Consider the following 20,809-nt stretch of genomic DNA (forward strand, 5'->3'; position numbering starts at 1 on the left):
CTCCCTAACTTGCTTCTCCCTTCACCTATCTCCTTTTCATGCCAAAAGCCATATTTTTAGTTAGTGGGCAGCTGAATGAGACTTTCTTAATCTTTTATTTATTCTCACTCCTATAAATTTGAATGAGATGAAAGCATATCGCAAGACAACGTTGCTGCCAACTTTGTCCATCCCACTCGCTCCTCTCCCTTCTCCACGTCCTGACTGGGGTCACAAAACCCAAAGAAATGTGGAGGGAATCATCAACCTTGACCTAAGGGATAGAGTATAATGCGGGACTGTCCGTCCTTCCTCACTCACACCCGTCGACATCTCTCCCAGTGGACTGAGCTTCTTCCATCTGTAGAGAAAATTCATTTCAACCCTTTTAAAAAAAAATTTTAGCTATGTTCCCATGTTTAAGTCTTAGAGCTCAAACATGCTTTATAGGTAGGGAAATTATTAAACTGTTAGTTTCTTTAAGGCAGATATCATGTTGTGTTCATTTAAAAGTCCTTTGTCTTTGCTCTGTCTCCACAATGCCTACCTCAGACCTTAGCAAATAGCAGATACTCTATTAATATTTATTGACTTGAGTTACTGAATCATACTCTCTTAAAGATTGGATTGGAAATATATACATTGAAAAGATTAAGCAGGAGTCAAGATAATTTTAATCAATTATACCTTTTTGCTTTTGGGTTTAGTCAATAACCACTGTAAAGGCCCGTTTGGTTTAGTCAATAACCACTGTAAAGGTGTTTTAAACGGTGGCTGATGCTGATATATCCTTATATCCATTACCACACAGGTTTGTGGACCTGACAAAATGCAACAGCGGGTGAGTCCTTTATTGAAAGGCCCTCGGATGGTTAATTTTGTTTGCTGATGGCAGATACTGAAGCTACAGAAAAGCTGCTCTTGTTGTTCAAAGAGCCTTTTCAATTTTTAATTTGACATGGAGAGTTACATGGTCTACGATACATGCAGACCAGCAGTTATCTCTCATCATCAACTTTGGTTGGTTTCAACCCGTCTTGGCTGAAAGCAGCTCTATTGTAGGTACTTTTTCTGGCTCTAGCTTACATGTATGGTTCAATGACAAGATTCCTGATAAACTGGAACAGAGAATGAGGAAATGGGCTTTTAAATGATCAACTGATCATTCACTTCTTTATGTTTAGTTCTGTCTGACAGGCTTATTAAAGAGTCACACAAAGAAGACTTGGGATTTGTCTCCCAGGTTCTGGTCAAATGAGAATCATAGACTTTTAAAGCTAGAAGGCATCTGAACAATTATCTCTTCCAGCTTTGCAATTTTAATATAAAGAAGCTGATGTTCAGAGGATTAAACGACTCACCCAAGATCATGCGGCTCATGTTGGAGTCAGGGTTAGAAATCAGCTTGTTCATGGCTCTTATGTTGCTGACTCCTTTGCTGATTTTTTTTTTAACTAAAAGAGTTGACAATTTTATTTCCACATTTCACCATACAAATGAAAATTGTTTTGTTGTGTTTTTTTTTTTTGTCCCACTACTCCCCTCCAAAACTACTTTCTCTTTGATAGGAAGAAGGAGCGAGGCTTCCTTGTCATGCTGTTAGAAAACGTCCAGAGTCACAGCACCATAATCTCCTGGTGAAGTAGAACAAGTAACACAAAACTGATAGAAAGAGGCTCCCCTCTCTCTTTATCTGTCTGGTTGAGTCATTCCTGGCCAAGTGAGACCATCACGGGATGGGCATGAGGTCTCATCACTGGGGGTCCTGGCATCACTGGCACATGGCCTCCCATAGGTGGCCTCGTTCCAGGAGCAGGTCCCACAGGCATCCTCCCAGGAGAAAGAGGGCCCATCATTGGCATCATAGGTGGGTCCTGCATTAGAATGCTAGCATCATACCAGGACAAGAAGGACCCGGGAGACTGGGGGGAGGTGGAATCATTGCCCTTGCAGGAGGAGGAGCAAAGAATGGAATGGGAGGCATCTTTCCTTGTTGAAATGCCACAGTTGTTTTCTCAATCAGGCTTTGAGCCTGCTCTTCTATCCGTTTCTGATAGTAGACTTTCACATTCTCTTTGTGTCTCCTTCCATTGCAGTGTGTCTTTCTCACAGATGGAGGGTCATGGGTGAGGTATGTATCACAGTAGTCACAATAAAACTTGAGCATGTTGCTCTGAAGACCATTGGCCACTTTGTTCTTTTTGCTGATTTTTGTTAGGGATATCTAGGAGAAGAAAAAAAAAACATACCTCAGTTTTTCATGGACTTTTTCTAAGAACACCATTCTTTGAGGGATTATTATGAGGTTTCTCGGTTTCCTTAGGTACGCCGCCATTTTAAATGGATTTTGTCCTGTAAAGAGCACTGGCTGTGAATTTGAGTTCAGTATATAAACCATTGCCGTGATTTATTGAGCACCTATTGTATGCTAGATATTGTGCGTATATTATTTTTTACTTTCACAATGAATCTGGAAGAAGATATCTTTTGTATATGGAGAAGCTGAGACTTAGGGAACATCTTTCCCAGTGTCAGGCAGGTACCCAAATCCAGTGTCTAATTGATTCCCAAATCCCCGCTCCTCCCTTATACCATGCTGCCGTTATTACTGTGTGTCTTCAGGCGGGTTAATTAAAGTCTCTAAACCAGTTTCCTCAACTGTCAAATGGATGCAATAATATTCTTCCTAGCTTTGATGTAGGATGAAATGAGAAATAATGTTTCTAGAGTACCTGGCTTTGAACTCGACATAGAAGACACTCAACAAAAGTCAGTTTCATTCTACACCTATATCCCTCTCCCCTTTGAATTTTTCAGTAGGATTTATATCCTGGACTATATTGACTCATGTTGAAAAGAGAAAATGGAAATATTTCTGAGGTGTTAGACAAGGTCAGAAGTGGATTCAACATTCCAAGTGACAATCCCAAACTGTCAAAATAAGCTAATGGCAAAATGTAAATTGCATAGAATTGGGCTCTAAGCCTAATCCCTGTGAGTGAAGTAATTGAATCAACCACAGCCAGAGAAAGCATCAACTTGAATTCTGCATCCTGAATTTAAAATGCAGGTAGCATTTCTACCAAAAAATAAAATAAAATAAAAATTTTTTAAAATGTGTTTATTATTCAGGTAAAATGTTAGTGGATTTTTTTCATGTCTCATTTATTGATCCTACCACATATGTTCTATACAAAGTGAAAAGATGTAGGCATATTCATTTAATAATTCCAAATAGGCATCTGAAATTATTTCGCCATCTCTTGAAGCAATGTACATTCTTTTGAACTATACTTCTGAAATTATAGTCTAAGAATAAATGTGATTCAGTTTACAAAAATTCAATTTGCATGCAATGCTTCAGAGATACATCTATTGTATTTAGCCAGGAACAGTTTTTACAGTTGATAGCAATCAAAGAGGTTTATATTAAGAGGGTAACAATGAAACAAAAATACAAATAAAAAGAATATCATGCTTGATTCAGCCCTGCGAAAGACATTGGAGGGACTGATAAGGAAAATTACAATGGTATAAAACAAGATCAGCAAGTTTTTAGATTTAGTAATTGACCTTAGGAAAAATCGTTACACAAGCTCCTGAATGAAAAGGTGTGTGTTAATGGCTGAAATCTGAGCAGATTGCTTCATCTAAACATTCCATCACACAAGAGAGAAAAGTGACTACCAAGCAGAAAGCAGCTCTGGTCTAGAATAGAAGTGGCAAGGTGGTGGGTTCCATTTATGATTATCATTTATTACTTTTTCTATTAGATAATTATTCAGTGAAAATGAAGAATAAGACCTAATCCGTGGTAGATGAAAGTTTGTCAAAGGGCTACTGAATGAGGATTTCACCCAAAACTTATGTGTACTGTTAGTGTTGTTGTGCTGGTTTTCTGCGGGTAAGACAAGATGGAGAAGACGGCCTCGCCACGTTGATGCTACAGTGTAACCTACCTAATGATCTTTCCACTGGGTATTGTTTTAGGGTCTGCCTAGCATCCTCTCCTGCAGCAAGAGATAAATGATAGCTGCATCGTGGTTGGTTTTTTTTTTTTTTTAGGCGAAGCAACCCTTGGTTGACCTCACAGATTGCAAGGACCTTGTCAGCTTACAATCCCTTATTACTTTATTATTTTATTTTTTTATGCCTACAGTACTTGGTCTTCCTAGGTGGTCTCCCATCCAAGTACTAACCAGGCCTGACCCTGCTTAGCTTCCAAGATCAGATGAGATCGGGCTTGTTCAGGGTAGCATGGCCATAGACCGCATTGAGTATTTTTAAATAAATTTCTTATAAAATATTCCAAGACCCTGTGTACAAGTTACCAACCACGGAGTGAATCTTGGACAAGTCACTTGACTAATCATTAGAAAAAGAAGGTGTTCTGGGAAACTAAGTGATGTTCCAATTTTGCTTAAAGAATAAGTTTCTGACTTAATGGACCTTCAAAAACTCTTGGTTGAATTAATCAGCACATATTCTCTAACTGAAAACATGTTTTCTTATTATAGTGCAATAATTCGGTTGGGTCGCTTATATACCACAGGGTCTGCCTTCATAAGGGCCCTCTCTGTGCAGTGAGCAGTGGTTCAGGATGGTCCAGCTGCCCCAGCTCAGGATCATGCTCGTGCTGCTGGGGGCAGCCTGGTCTCGGAGAGCTCGAGTTAGATCCTAATGGGAAATCTAAGGCCTTTAACCTGAACGTCGCCTTCCTGGTACATCCCCACTCCCTCTCTTGCACTTTGCAAGGCACTCCCATCTCTGCCACTCAGGAATGTCCTGGGCACTTTGGTTGACATCTCTGGAATGCTGCAGTCTTCCCTGGCCTGCCAGGGGAATGGCGATCCTGCCCCACACTACTATCACCCATCTAGGATTTGGGGCCCTGCTGGGGTTGTCCTGGCGGATTAAGGTCCGAAAGGAGCAAATAAGATCCCAGGGAACTGATAAATGCCGCTTGTGTTGGGAGTTCACTTTAATGCACCTCAGTGTGCCACGGGCCAGCTACATCATGTGTGGGGCCCAGTGGGAAATGAAAGTGGCACCTGTGTTCAAAAGTAGGGAGAAGTGCTGTTAAAGATACTAATATATAACTTTCTGCATTCTCCCAGAATCTCTCTTTAAACGTTTCATGGTGCTTTTACTTGCTGTTCAGTGGTGTGCCCCCCGGGGCCGGGAGATGCTCTGGGGAGAGTGCAGGCCCCAGGCACTGCGCCCTCCCGCTGCCGAGTCCCCTCCCACCAGCAGCCAGATCCACAGGCTGCAGCAGGCCAGGGAGGAGAAGTTCAGTCTCTCCTCCCAGTGGCCTGTTCCAGCCCATGGTGGATGGCGACACCCCAGGGACCGCAGCCTTCATGCCAGGATGGGCTGGGTACCTGGACGAGGCGTGGGTAAGAGGCGTGCCAGGTCAGAGCACCTGCCAAGTGCATGTGGTGCTGCTAGCGTGGGGCCCGGGCAGCGACCACCGTGCCCCTACCTGGTGGCCTCCTGGGGCACACAGAATCTGGTCCTGACCCTCCCCACAGCCACACCCAGTCCCAGCTTCCACGGCTGGGACAGGACAGTAGACATTGCTGGGAAACTGGAAAGGAAAGGTTAGGGAAGCCCCGGGCACTAGGGAGTAAAGGAACGGACGTCCAAGAACGCTTCTCAGAGAGGATGGGAGGCAGCAGAAAGTCAAGGCACCACGTCCCCAACACATGCTCCTTTGTCCCATCAGCCTTCACTGGCAAAACACGACATCAAAGATAAGAAGAAATCTAAGACTACAACAGCAGAGCATCACATCCTAAGTGTAGGAGCTTCTTAAGCACAGGGTCCTGCATGGCTGCTCTGGGCTCAAGCCCATGAAGCCTCGGGGCCCGCGGGGAGCACAGCGTAGAGATGTGGGGGATGTCGTCTATACTGATTCCGCCCCTCTCTTTACAGACCCTCTGGGTCCCATCCCCTCATTTCCCTTCTCTGCACTCCCTCTACCCCTTGAATTTTTGTATGCCCTGGGGAAACAGGCTTCTTCCAACTCATGCTCAAGTCTTTTTTTTTTTTGAAGCATCAAATGCCTTTAGTCTACTAAAGAACGCCACCCCACCCCTCGCCCTTGCCCCAAGGAAATGGGTTCTTTATAGTCTAGGTAAAATGGGAGTAAAACCCTGGGGTAAAAAGGAAACATTAAAAATGGAAAGCATAAGTTGCTTAATATATCAAAATTATTTTTTCCACCTGCAGGATTCCTAACATTTAACCATGAAAATCAGTGTGCTAGTGTCTCTGTGTGTGTGTGACGCATGTGCATGTATGCAAATAAGGAGTTTTGCTGACTATATCAAGGAATGCATAATAAATACACATATTTAAATGCAGACTTTGATGTCACGTAGGGTATCCTTTATTGATAGTAACTACTCTTGAAGAAGCCTTTGAGTGAATCCAAGGAGCCACATTCTGCCCTCCCTAATTGGCCATAATGAAATATTTCTTTAACAAATACCTAACCTTAATAGAACTGCATCCTAGGTCCCTATCCACTACTTTACTTCAAGCAAAAAGATTTGATACATAATCAGGAATGTGATTTCATTTTCAGAGGCCATTAGGGAAGACAGTCCACAGAGTAATCCTATTAATATTTCTGCTATTAAGATATCTGTTTCCTATATTTGGAATATCCAGACAGAATGGAATCTAAATATTTAAACGTCTCACAGAAAAATATCTGACAACTGGAAAATGTCTTAAAAGCCTATGAAGTCTGACACTGGATAATCAGAATCAGCTAACAGAATTCATTTTTATTAAAGCATTTCAAATGATCAAGCCACTGATGCGTCTTAACACTATAATGGCATAATACCCTTGCCTCGAATCTTTAGAGAGGCAAAATGATCACAGATTAAGCAAGTTCAGCTGCACACAATGTTTTCATAAGCCCAGGAATATTGCTCCATAAGAAATACTTCTGGTATGAATGATGAGATTTTGAGAAAGTACCATTTTGGTATAAAATGATCTACTTAGTTGCCTGTGGTTATAAATTACTTCAGGCCCAGTTCTCTTTCCCCTCTTCCTCAGGTTCCCTTTCTGCCCGATGACAAAGGGAGTTCTGAGCATGGAAGAAATGAACCAAGTGATGAGGTGAACGAAAATCTGACCCCACATAGTTTTTGCTTCTTCCTCCCCACCCCCATGCCCCCATTTTGCTATGTGTAATAACTGAGAGTGTGACAGGAAGTAATCAACAGAGAGGGCACGGATACCTGAAGCAAAGAGAGAACAACATTTGCAGCCAGGAAGTAATCTTCACGTTCAGCTTTCATTCCAGCCCTAACACTTAGGAGAATGAAAGAAGAGAACGGCCATGCTTCACTCTCTCCACGAGAACTGCGCTGCCCACGGGCCCGATGCTATGGGACGCCGGGGCAGTGTAATCATCATTATCCAGAGAAGGTATCTGACTTCCGTGCGTCCTCTGGAAGGCTGTGGAATAGGGCAATCTCATGCAGAACCGGTGGAGGAGACTCATCTGCATGGGAAACGCCAGAGGAACAAAGGTCTGCGCTCCCCTGTGCTATCAGCCCCTTGTAAATTCAGATTATTGGCAGGTACAGGGACATTTTTAGACTGTTGGAGGACTGACTCAACACAATCGCATTCAAGGCAGTATGGCAGAAGTGAAGAACATAGGTTTTAAAGTAGGACACAGGCTCTATTCAAATTCTGCCTCTGTCTTAGACAAGTTGTGGGATATTGAGCAAGTCACTTAATCCCTCTAGGATCAGTTCACTCATTTGTAAATACGGCTACCGAGACTACCTTTCTCATAGGTGTTGTAACTGTTAAAACAGAGCTTGTGTAAAGACCTCACTTGGCGCCTGGCACACTGTAATGACTTGATACATAATGTCTCAATACCATGACCACAAATGATTTTTTAAATAATTAATGATATATTGTCCACATTTTTTTTTTCAAGCCCATGAACCAAGTGGATCAGGGTCCTTATCTTTTTCAATGTTTTGTAAATTGTACTTCACATCTCTGGTGGTTTATAAATAATAAAAACAATTAAAATGTGTGTGTCACTTTCAAGCCAAGCAGACATCTTAAAGTTTTCATAGCATCAGTCATTACAAATGAATTGAGGTCTCATGTTATCTAAATGTGGTCTAGCTGATTATTCCAGCTGTTGTAGGCGCTCTCCTAATTTTTTCTCTTTCATTTTTCCCACATTATTCCACCTCTAAGAGCAGGACTCAGCAGCTGGAGTCACCACAGGACCTGATTGATGGCTGTAGGACCCAGATGGCAGAAGCTTGAAAATGTTTCTGGCAAATACCTCTACAAGCTGGAGTGTGCGTGTGTGTGTGTGTGTGTGTGTGTGTGTGTACTCTTCCCTTTTATTGGCACTTGAGCTAAATGCCCAGCAGCCACTTCTTGGCTGGGTTCCATTCAAACTACAGTTGGCGCCTGTGAAAATGGCTTTGGCTCCAATATCTTATGTGAGACTGTCTATCATGAAGAATTTTCCCACTGCTGATGGTTTCTATTTTTATGAATACTTGAAAATACATGTCTCACATAAGAGTTCTGACCTCCTTTTATCTTTCCAGTGGAAATTCTTTCATAAAGAAATGTCATCTCTTTATACAATTATTCTTTGTGAGGGGCTATTTATAGCACTGTGAAATTAGGGAACGTAGTACTCCCTTTGACTTTCAGAAAAATTGTTAAGCATCAAATTGCATGTCAGAAGAAAAATGATCTCATGAAAAAATGAACAGGCCTTACTATTTTCCACTGCCCCCTCCCTCATAGTCCCACTCCCAAATACGTAGAGGACGGGTAGTCATTGCTCTCCAATAAAATAAAACTAGCAACAATAATAAAACCATGCCTTATCTTGTTTGATGCAATAGATACGCTGCTGGAAGGGAGACATTTTAAATATACGGGAGAAACTAGAGAGTTTGCTTTCCAAATGGAAATACGTAATGAATGTTTTTTGGAAGAAATGATGGTTATGAGGGGACTGTCCAGAACCTGATGTGGTTTACCAATTGGGATTTTCTCATACTGCTTTTCCTTAAAGCCAGATTCACCTCTAAAATGGCTCAATATATTATGTGACTTCAAAATCCCTCAGTTTATCCACGAGCACTCTTTGTAGACATTTTCACTTTCCTCAGCTGTCATTTGATTTTCAGAAACAGTAAAATTTTTATCCTACCTGGAAATTGAAAATATACTAAACCAAAATAAGAACTAATGTCTCTCTGGGGCCATCTATTTAAAGGTCAAGAGCATACTTCATACTATACCAAATATATAAAGGAGGAAAGACAAGCTCCAGCTGTGGGATGCCTCAACAAGTAAAGAAGTTTCTTTTAAAACTACAGCTAAGACAATGAGTAAATCTTACAGACTTGCTCATGTATCCTTATTAATTAGCTTATAGAGGCTTAAGTACTGAGAAAACAAAAAATATCAAGACTTTCTCTCTTGTGAATTATAAAAAGTTTTGTGCAAGAAATAAAGGAAGTCTCTTCTGGAGACCTGGAGGATCCCGTGGTCAAGGAAGGTTGAGGTCATGGGTGGGAATGACCTCATTCTATGGGAAGAGCACCTGTGAGATGGGAAGAGCACCTGTGAGATGTTTTTAGTACTAATCCTGGAATCTGGAAACTGAATCTTGCTGATGAATCCTGATTCAAATATGTGAATGCTTATGGTGACTTTATGTGTAATCTACAAAAACTGTGAACGACCCAAATGTCTTTTGGTGCATAAATGTCCTTTAGTCCGTGGTTCAGTGACACAACAGAATGATGCTCATCAATAGAAAAGAATGTACTTCTGATACGCACAACAGTGTGGATGCATTTCAGTGCATGGTGCCAAGTCAAAAAGGCTATATACTATAAGATTCCATTTATATGCATTCTTGAAAACGTAAAACTCTAGCGGAAAAAAAAAAAAAAAATCTGTAGTGGGGGAAACTTTTTAGTGTAATGGAACTGTTCTATATCTTGATTGTAGTGGTAGTTATATAATTGTATGCATTTGTCAAATCTTGCAGAACTGTACACTTAAAAAAGTGAATTTTACTATATGTAAATTATATCTTAATAAAAAACATTAAGAACCCACTCCATTAAAAAAAAAACGAAATGATAAACAAGCTAATGGTAAGCATGAAGATATAAGAAGGCTTTATAGATACTTTTAATATATTAAAAAAGAGAGAGAGTGGATTCTTTTTTAAAAAAGAAATTCTGATTCAGACTCTCAATATCTGCCTACTTTTCTAGCAGATATTTTACGCTGATCTCAATGGTGGTAATGACTCCAGGTCTGCTACATATTGCTGGGGACTTAATCCCAAGACACTTCCTGTATTCTGAGTAGTCACAGGTGCAGAGTTCTGCATAAGCTTGAGAACATCTAGCCATAGTCCCAAAGACTCAGAAGGGTTTAAGACTACTTTTGAGATGCTCGCGATTCCCCATTTAAGGCTACTATACATGAGTATCTTTTTGTGAGGGGGCGGGCTGGGGCTGTATGGTGAATCCGATCACTCAAGTTTGGGAATCACTGGTTTAATCAATTAGTTTAATACTTACCCTGAAATATGGGAGGCCCAGGGATATGCACGAAAACTTTCTTTTTCTGGGTGAGATCAGGTTGAAATAAAGCAGAAGAGTAGCCTTGAATAGAAAAGGAAGAGGAAAGATAACATAAAGCCTTTGGAATATGTGGAAAATGGGAGAAGCATCATACATACACTCTGACGGTGTCTGGTCAGGCCATCGTGGGATATAGGGCTATGTATCTGTATGACTCTGTGTGCATCGACAATCAAGCCAACTCTTGATTGCTGGGGGCCACCTCCTTAAGCCACTGTCCAGCCTGTTAACACAAACAATCAATGGCCGTGCCTTACTGTTAGGGACCCAAACAGTTTCCTGAGTTCTCTAAGTGTTGCAGGCATCACACTATGATCAGAACACTCATCTTAGGCCCTTATCTCAAAAGGGACATCTGAACAAATCCCTGTCATGGAGGAAACCAATTACGCTCTCATCTAGGTTGGCACTTCTTGGCATCTTTCTGACAAGTACCCACACACTTAAATGAGAGAGGTCACAGGGCCCAGTTAATTATTAAAGATTCTATAAATTGATTAAATCAAGACTCTTCATTTCATATTTAACTCAGCTTCAGAAATCCAATTGGCAGAGGTCATGGGGATTCAAGTCATCTGTTTTTCTAATACTCTTTCTAATACCCCAACTTTTTTTGTAAGCCTCCCAAGTCAATACAATAAAAAAGAGTACATGTTTTTCTGAAAATCTTAAAAATGTTTCAATGAGTACATCAGAATAATTTGTCTTTAACTGGGTAATTTGGAGGCATGCATGCAAAGTGGATGTTGCTAACATGATTTTTAACGTGCTCAAGAAACAGTTCGCCTTTCCTCTGAAGTAATTTGAATAGTTTTCAGTCCTACTGACACTATTAATTTGCTTTGCGCTCTCCCCCCATTCCCCACACCCGCAATATACACCACCATTTTTCCATCACTATTGCAAACAGAAACAAGGAAAGCAAGGCTTGGAGAGCTCTTGTGGAGAGAGTCATTTGCTCCAGCTCAAGCAAACAGCAAGGTCAATCAGCCTGAAATCTGAATTTTTCAGACACATAATAGACCCTTGGCTTATCAAAGCCTCTTATCTGATTGGGAAAAAAAAAATCAAAGGTAAACTTCAGGGCTCATGGAATTAAAAGACAAATGAGATGTCATAATTATCAAAGTGGCTAATTTAGAAAATTAAGCTGTTCACATAGGTGACATAATTGCTTGTCACAATCACTCTTTTTCTCATTAGCTTCTTCCATTCAGCACCTACAGGCTGCACAACAGTCTTTGGCCTTGCTCAACAATATGGGTGTTCTTTTGTGGTTTAGTGTCACAGTGTTTTCCCTCATCTCTTATAAATAATGCATATTAGCAGGTTTATTCAAAGAATAGTTCCAGAAATCCCGGTCTTTCACTGTTTCGTATTTGGTCATATTTTAAATTCATTTGTGACCAAACATTCTTTTGAAATAATTAGTTAATTATCAAGATAGGATTTATAGAATTGATATAGCATACTAATATCCTATAGAAAACAGTAAGAGTTTTCATATATACTAATATTAAGGGGAAAAATCCTCAGTAGTTAGATAAAATTTGTCTTTAACTCTGAATAGAAGAAAAAGATATATTTTCGAGGAATCAGTTTTCTTCGCCTAATATTTTATTAGGTATTTCTGCAGATCCAGCATAATGTAAATAAATTCTCCATAAGAGAATTACTTGTAAGACTGACAGTAATACTGTTTACGTGTAAGCAAGTTCAGAAATTACTAAGGATAATGTCTAAAAAAGGAAATGAGTAGTTCGCTATGTACTTTTAAAGCGTGCCATTGTGAATGGGTGAGGTCGAACATGAGTGTGAGGACGACTCAGATTCTACTATCTTGTAAGGTGGTAGGACATGGCTAGTGTAGCTTTTAGAGCGACTACGTTGATGTTGTTCATTTGAAGAGATCGTTTATCTCTTCAAATGAATATATACAATAAAGCTGTAATCTGCATATTTTTGGAATATTCGTGTAACTATCGTGTTTTAATTTTACTGACATTAAATTAGTGAAGTTATTGGGTTAGAAGAGTTATTATGGTTATATACTGAAATCCATCAGCTTAGAAAGAAAAAGAAAAATCCAATCAAATCTCTAAATGTACGAGGTTTCTATAAACCTTACCTTTACTCGTAACTGAACCTGATGTGGTTGTATACACACTGAGGACCTACAGACGTAGAACTTCATGGGGAATTTACCTCCGAAGAAACAGACACAAATCCAATTATGTCGCCGTTATGTTTATTCTCTTGACACTCACAAGTACAGTTGTTGGTGACAGGAATGGCACACCTGCTGCGCTAACCAGCCAAGGCTGAAGACTAAGACAGAAAAGCGACAGAAGATGTAGCACTTGTCTAAGCTTTCTTTGTCTCCTATGCCCTTCAGGCTCCAATAATACAGCAGAGCCCTTGGATTAAGTTTCTTATGGGGTTTTGAATAAGAAAGTGTGCCAGTTTGTGGCAGAGTAGGTGTTGGGAGCAGAGATGGCTTTGTGCAGGGCAAAATGGTGGTTCACTGCAGTGAGGCAGGATCAATGAAAGTCAGCATCCTGAAGACGGCTCGATGGAGAATCGAAAGCCAAGGGAGCAACTGCAGTCCTAAAGGAGGATGACACTTGGCTATTTTCAGCAATTTGACCATTTATTTGGACTTCCCATGGAGTTCAGGAAAATTTTAGTGCAAAGGTTTTCAAATTATGCTCTGTTGTTCTCTAGGCATTTTGAGTTGGAGTTGGAAAGGCAAAATAGACAAAGCTCTAATTCTTCTACTTCCTCCTACTTCAGCCAGCACAACGGTGATCTCGTCTGCTTTACACAGTGGGCTTCCATTGCAAGTTGCATTTGAAGATAGTTTTCATGGCTAAAAATATTTGGAAAACTGCTGGTACAGTGGGTAGGCCTGTGTGTGTGATAGTACACCTGGAGATAGTATGTTCGAGACAGGAAAATAATAACGGTATTGCACGAGAAATAACATATCACCTATGTTTCCACCCAGTAAGCAGATCTGTTGTCAACTCAGAAAGTTACTCTTCCCTGCATTCATTCTACGAATGTTTATGGAGTTCTCCACTACCCATTACCTTCCCCTCAGGTCTGCCCGAGGTCCCCTGAGATATAATCTGGGAACTCCAGTTGCTCATTTTAGCTACTGCTGTTGTTCTGGTTAGACTGTTTATCCAATCTTCCAACCATTATTCCTAGCTTTTGACCTTTCTTGGGATGGGTTGTTAGCAAGCCTTGGCCTCATTAACATCTGTGATGAACTAAAATTATATCTTAGCAGAGAGGGGGAAAACTAGAGAGGCTCTGTATTCTTATAATTGCAGGTAGCAACAACATATAAAAAATTGGGGGATATCAGTATTTTAACATTTACAAAATGGCTCTTGTACCTGATGCTAGTAAGATTAAGAAATGTGTGCCAAATTTGTGTTTTATCTTCATACATTCTCTTGTTACACAGATAAGAAGTGACCAATGGGCTCTAAACATAAGTCTGTCTGAAACAAAGGTATTTCCAGAACACTAGTACACGCCAAGTGTGGTCTGTAGGGCCTTGTGGGTCTGCAAAGAGGTAAGGCCAAGAATTGGGAGTCAGCATTTAGATATTTTTAGAGTAATTTGACAGTAATTTTATACCTGTTAACTATAATAATAAAAAATTGAGGCTTATAAATTGCATGTCTTTTGCTTTGTTGTTTCAGATTTTAATAATACACTTATATTGTATTTTGCAAAATAACGGTCCGTGACAAAGCCAAGACAATAACTAATTTACTCTGCAGATCATTTGAGGGGCAGTGCACTGCACTAAACCGTCCCTAAAATGTGGGCTCTCCAAGTAACATGGATTCGGTACAGGAAAGGAGCGGCACCACTATCAGCCCACGCCTTCTTATCTTCTGATAATAAAAGATGACATAGATTCTCAATGGCTTGGCTCTGTTTCTCTGTTGAATCATTTCATGTCCAAGCATGAGAACTTTCCCACAGGCTTCTCCCCACTGGATGGCCGATATAGCACAGTGTTTCAGTCCTTGCCTCTGAGCTCCAAGCTCTTCTTCCAGCCTAATCAACTTTATCTGGGAGCTGGTTTAATTAGTTTCCTCTCAGAATGGGTTGAATTAAAGAGAGGCTTTCTAATGGCTTGTTCAGGGGCACCCCCTGAAGAGAGAGATCAAATTTATTTATGATGCCCTTTGGCTAGGTGTTTGATTTTCTTGACAAAACATCACTTGAGTCTTTAAAGGTTTGTCTTTAGGTGTTCTATAGCTGGCCTGGAGCCATGTTCTCTTAAATGATGATCAAAGGCACAGACAATACAAGTCAGTCAATACAAAGTGTGTTCTATTTAAAAATAGTGCTTGGGAAGGACGTCCTTTTAGTTTTTCAGTTTTTAAAGGGCTCCCCGTATTGGAGACAGTTACAAACAATTCTACTGTACTGTAATTGAGTGCATTTTAATTTATCTGTATTATTTTCTCTCTTGAGACTCAGAAAGGATGGCCCTGACCCAAATTTATTTGCTTACTTAATTAAAGAACAAATTCATTAGGAGTTTAAGGAGTGTATATGATAAGAGAGAGTGTTAAAATAGAAGTAAAACTACATCATAATTATATCTAAAAATTAGAAAACATAATTCATGAGGCTTTTGTTTATCAGGGTGGTCATATTAAGGACAGCTTTTTTAGCAACTGGAAATGTCCTTCTGTTTACTGCAAAACTCTTGTGTTTGGGAGAAAATTGTTAAATTGTCTCTAGTCCCTTTTAAGGTGATGCCACTGTAAAGTTTAAAACGATCACAAGAAGTCTTTGTTTTTAAAGCAGTTCTACTAAAATACATTTAGTTGTTATCAGAAATCAGACAGTTATGATCAGAAATAAACTTAGAATTTTAAAAGGATCAACTACTCTTGCAACTTTAATCTATCCTCGGTAGCATTTTCCCAGCTGTTGCTTGTTCTTCATGTATATCTAGTTCTGCCAAGGCATGTGCCCCTGTGTTATTTTCCAAATAGAGTATTCAAGATCCGGACAGAGATTATCTCATCATCTCTGTACTGTAAACACTGGTCTTTTGCCAACAGTGAATATAGAAACCAAGCAGAGTTGCTTGTGATATTTTAACATAATGATCAATATTGGATCCTCTGTATCAGAAACTGTTCAAAGAATTAAGGGTGTTCTGTCAAAATCTTTTAGGCAAAATTGCACATCACTAGATTCAAGAAGCCAAAGTATAGGTTACTGATTATCCAATAGTTTATTAGATCAATTTTTGAAGTACTTTCTATTAATTAAAGAAAATATTATTCAGGTGCTAATAAAAATAAGATTATAAAGATGGAGAATTCACTCAAAATAAAATTTTTAGCAGTCATTTGACAATCTACTTAAATTTTCCACTCGAACTGATGTAATAAGATTATATTTAATGAGTCTATTTAGAGGTAATACTTTGGTCTAAAGTTATTTATTTTATGAAGTGGAAGCTTAAGAATGAATTACCTGGAAATATCTAAGCCAGAGAAACTTACTTGTTTAAGCATCTGGTATGGAACTGGTATTAGTAAAAAAAGAAAAAACCCAGCAAGCTCACTAAATTGTGACTAAATTTTCAGCTGAACTCACTCAAGTCCATAAGATCATGAAGTCTTTAATTCAAGACTAGATTCATTAAGTAAATGCATATTGACAGAGCAGTTGACTAAGTTCACCAATGTGTAATAATACCTACTTGATCCCTCTTGTGAACCTTCTTAAATTGCTCTTCTCCCCTGAAACCAAAATGGACTGTGGTCAAGATCTCTAGTCTCTGTTGCATAGTTCCTTGTTTGGATTCTATATTTGTGTCATGGGGATGAGTGACTCCTTCTACGGTAGTAACATCTCTTGAAGTATAAGAGCTGTGCTGGGCTCTCAGACTTACTTAAGTTCCAAATTCTATAGTACAAGGCTTCTCTGTTTCCTGTCATTGGCCCTTCGGGAGTAGGTCTTCCGCTATTGTCATCTTGCTACTTGTACTTCTCCCTCCCTCTGTGCCTTCACTCCCTTTAGTGCTCTGTACTTCATAGCAGAAAGGCAAGCACTGCTCTTTGCCTTTTTTAACTTCTTGTCCCCTTCCCTGTACCGATCTTATGAACCCATTGCCAACGAACCACTAGGCTATGGAAAGTTGAGCTACTTATTGCCCAAATTTTGAATTCATTTTCTGAGGTCAGCACTTTTCTCTAAAGCTGTCTGTCTCCCCAAGATTAGGTTTGTGTATGTGAGCACTGTGGTGGGTAGCATAATGACCCCCTCACCCAAAGGTGTCCCTGTCTTAATTTACAGGACCTATAAATATGTTACCTTCTATGGCAAAAGGGACTTTGCAGGTGTGATTAGATTAAGAACTTGAGATGGGGAGATCATCCTGAATTGTCTGGGTAAGTCCAGTGTAATCACAAGAGCCCTTAAGTAGGAGAGGGAGTCAGAAAATAAGGTCAGGGTGATGCAATGTGAAAAGGACTTGACTCGCCTCTGTTAGCCTTGAAAATGGAGGGAGGGGCTAAAACCAAGGGATGCTGGTAGCCTCTAGAAGCTGAAAAAGGGCAAGAAAACGGATGCTACCCAAAGGCCCCAGGAAGAACACAGTCCTGTCAATGTTTGATTTTAGCCTGGTGAGACCCGTGCCAGACTTCTGACACACAGAACCATAAGATAGTAGATTTGTGTTGTTTTCAGCCACTGCGTTTGTGGTAATGTATTACGGCAGTGAGAGAACATTACTACAAGCCCTTTAGGCTCTCCACCCTGGGCAGTAACATGGTTCTAGCCCTACTGACCTCTATGGCTTCCCTAGGCAAGGGGACACCTCAAGTCCTGGGGACATTTTGCTAGATCTACTGTTTATCTTGGTATTTTTTGTTTCAAGTGGAGAAAAAAATGTTTCTCAGAAAGATTCTATCTCCCTGAATAAAACAGACCTTTTCTAAATAAGCTCTCCCTATTTATTCCCATTAAAAGCTTGCCCCATCTCTCCTCTATGGCGACGAACAAATGCTTGGGTTCGACCTGTAAAAGCTGTGGCACATATTTAAATTGCAGTTGGCAAATCACGTCAGAACTTTAAAATCAGTGACTTGATCCTCACTCCCTTGTACATATGTTACATAAGCCAAACGATTTGTTGAAAATATCAAAACAATATATGCCTTGGTATTATTTAAAATGGAATTTAAAGAATTCATTATCTGATCCAAAAAAAATTCTAAGTACAACCATTTCTTGGAAAGACGAGAACATGTTCACATCTTCTTAATAATTTTCTGATTTAAGAGAAATATAAAATTTGCAATATTTGTTATATCATATGCTGACATATATACACACGTAACATTTAGCAAGTATTTAGCACGTACTATAAGTGTGGGAATACAAAGCATACAAAATGGTCCCTGCCACTCACTGATGACGTTTTGAATCCAAAATTCCTTCTTGAAACCTTGTGTACAGTCGCAGTTCTTAATTTTTCCTGTGCCATGGACCCTTTTGACAGTATGATGCTGCCTATGGGCCCCGTCTCAGAATGTTTTTAAATGTACAAAGTCAAATACATAGGACTGCAAAGTAAATCAATATTTAAAAGACGTAATTGCAATATGGACGATCAGGCCTCTTTACTAACACATTTTCTAATAAGCTCTAAGAAGATTTTGATCAGGGACATGACAGCTGCTGGAACCACTGTGATTTGTTGCCCACACTTACAATTGAAGAATGGGCTAAATTTCATTGCAGGGAAAATAAAGATGTAATTCCTTTTCCCACACATGTTTAAGGATTCCCAGGACTGCAGTTTTAGTTAAGTAAGTATTCTTGATCTAAGCTAATGTCAAAGCATAGCTTCAAAAGAAGTGGATGTTAAAATGTTAGTTCTGAATCAGGATACACTTGCTGTATGTTTTTCTAATTATTAATTTTAATTTTGATGGGTCCCCTCAAATATACCACGTCCTTCTTTGGTTGAAAAAAAGAGAAATCTTTAGAGCGAAGAAATCATATCAATAAAAGAGACAATCTGCTCTTGTCTGTTTATTTATTTATATCCTGCCTTGTTCAAGGAAGGATTTAAGACGGCTTGTTCCTGTCTAAATTCCTAGAACTTGGTTAATTAAATCTTCTGAAAATGTAAATTAAAATGCAGTAACATTATTTGACAAATGGGACAAAATTATTATCATCTTTTGAATAATTATGTGATTGGGAATGTCTACATTATATTTATCTAATCTGCAATTAAATCATTTATATATGCAATTAAATCATTTATATCTGCAATACATAAATTCACATCATCAATAACAGGAAATGTGGCCAATGGCCAAGTTTGTTGCAAGAACAAAATAGCCTGTGTCAGGAGGAAGGGTCACCAATGATGTTCTAATTGAAATGCTGACAAATTAAACAAGGGCATAACTCATCCTTTCAGAGAGCAAGTGACACAAAGATTGCCACACTGAACTGGCACTATCTTGTTTACTCTTTTCTACATATTCGATAACACATACTTGCCTTATAGCAATATCAGTATTAATCACTGAAGCAATGGCTCTCTAGTTTCTAATCTCTATTGGGACAAATGTCTACTTTATAGTGTAAACCTCAATTAGCATTGCTACCATAAATTTCCACCTGCAATTTCACAGCAATTCAAAAAAAATTCACCAAGCACCTGACCTGTACTGAGTACTGTGCTAAGGCATACATGGCCATAGGACTGACTATTAGTCTACAAACCACAGGGTCTAGAAAACGAGTCTTTATATTCTCTAAAACTTAAATCTGACTCAATTCCCTACCTAGAAAATCAGTATTAGGGCTTCATCCTCATCCCTCATTAGGTCACAAAAATCCAGAAGGCTTACATGCTGTTAGAACATCAGGAACCTCTGGGCCATCAAACCACCACCTGTATCAAAACCAATGCAGTCCTTAAATTCTAGTGACTGTCTATTGCCAGGTTTTTGTGGGACTCAGGAATCTTTGCAAAAGATAGAAGCCCCAGTTTGATGCCTGGGTCTGCACTCCTGCAGTGCACACGCAGCCATTTCCTCGAGAACTGCCTCCTCTTCCAGGGCGCTGACACCAGCGGTGCAGGGTCTGTAGTGTTTCTGCAACCTGTGGACCTCCCTACTCTTCTCATCATGAGGGACACCTCTTAAGCTCCCCTCCTGTCCTTTTGAAGCTGGAGAGACGTCTTCTTCTCTCTTCTTGCTTGCCAAGACAATAGCAATGGTCATTGATGCATTTGGGCTTGTCCAGAAGAACCAAGATGTTGTTGACTCCAGGTAGCTTCAGCTCTCAAAGTAGATCCCTTTTCCATCCTCCAGAAAAAAGGAACGCAAAACCTGCTTGAAGGAGGAAGAGGGTTTAAAAAAAAAGAACAGAACAGAACAAACACTAATCAATATCTCAATGAATTAGTCTTCTCTCTTACAAGATGAGACTTTAACTCTTAAGGAGCCAGTGAATTAGGCTTTTAAATCTAGACATTCTGAAGTCTGGTGAGGATGAAAAAAATAATCAAAAGAAGCCTTTATATTCCTATAGTCTACATTAATATATTTCTGTATGGTGCCTGGGCTTATTAAAATCTCAAAAATTAATAAGCGTTAAGTAAATGCTCTTCAAGGCTAATAATGAAAAGTTAATAAATTAAAAATCTATAGAACTATAATTCTATTGCTAGTGTTAATAATATTTAACATTTAAGCCTGTGTAAATTAGAATGCTTAGATACTTTTTATATAACAAACTGCATTTTAAATATTTTTCAATTTTAAATTAGGGACATGTAACAAATGTCACTGTATTATAATGCCATCAAAAGCAAAGCAACTTAATGTTTCAGTCTATACAACCTTCCTAAGAATAAATCTGTAATATCCAATGACTTATTTGAAATATTGATGAGTGTTTGTAAATCTCGATGATTCACTTGCACAGGAAACCAGGTTGCAGGAATGTTTACAAAGGGCTTACTATGAGTTGACTACTGTACTAAGTGATTTACATAATGATTTAATTTCATCCTTGCCAAAATTCCCACTTTACGCATGTAGAAACTAAGGGCGATATGGGCTAGA

At 39.4% G+C, this 20,809-nt stretch overlaps 2 pseudogenes; both read right to left on the minus strand.

Moving 5' to 3' along the window:
- Positions 1-1,668: 1,668 nt before the first annotated feature.
- On the minus strand, positions 1,669-2,158 carry LOC120601929 (U1 small nuclear ribonucleoprotein C-like; annotated as a pseudogene).
- A 1,971-nt stretch (positions 2,159-4,129) lies between these two features.
- LOC120602690 (uncharacterized) lies at positions 4,130-4,248 on the minus strand (annotated as a pseudogene).
- Positions 4,249-20,809: the final 16,561 nt, after the last annotated feature.

The sequence above is a fragment of the Pteropus medius genome, unplaced genomic scaffold (genome assembly GCF_902729225.1).
Source record: "Pteropus medius unplaced genomic scaffold, Ma_sr-lr_union100, whole genome shotgun sequence".
Taxonomy (NCBI): Eukaryota; Metazoa; Chordata; class Mammalia; order Chiroptera; family Pteropodidae; genus Pteropus; species Pteropus medius.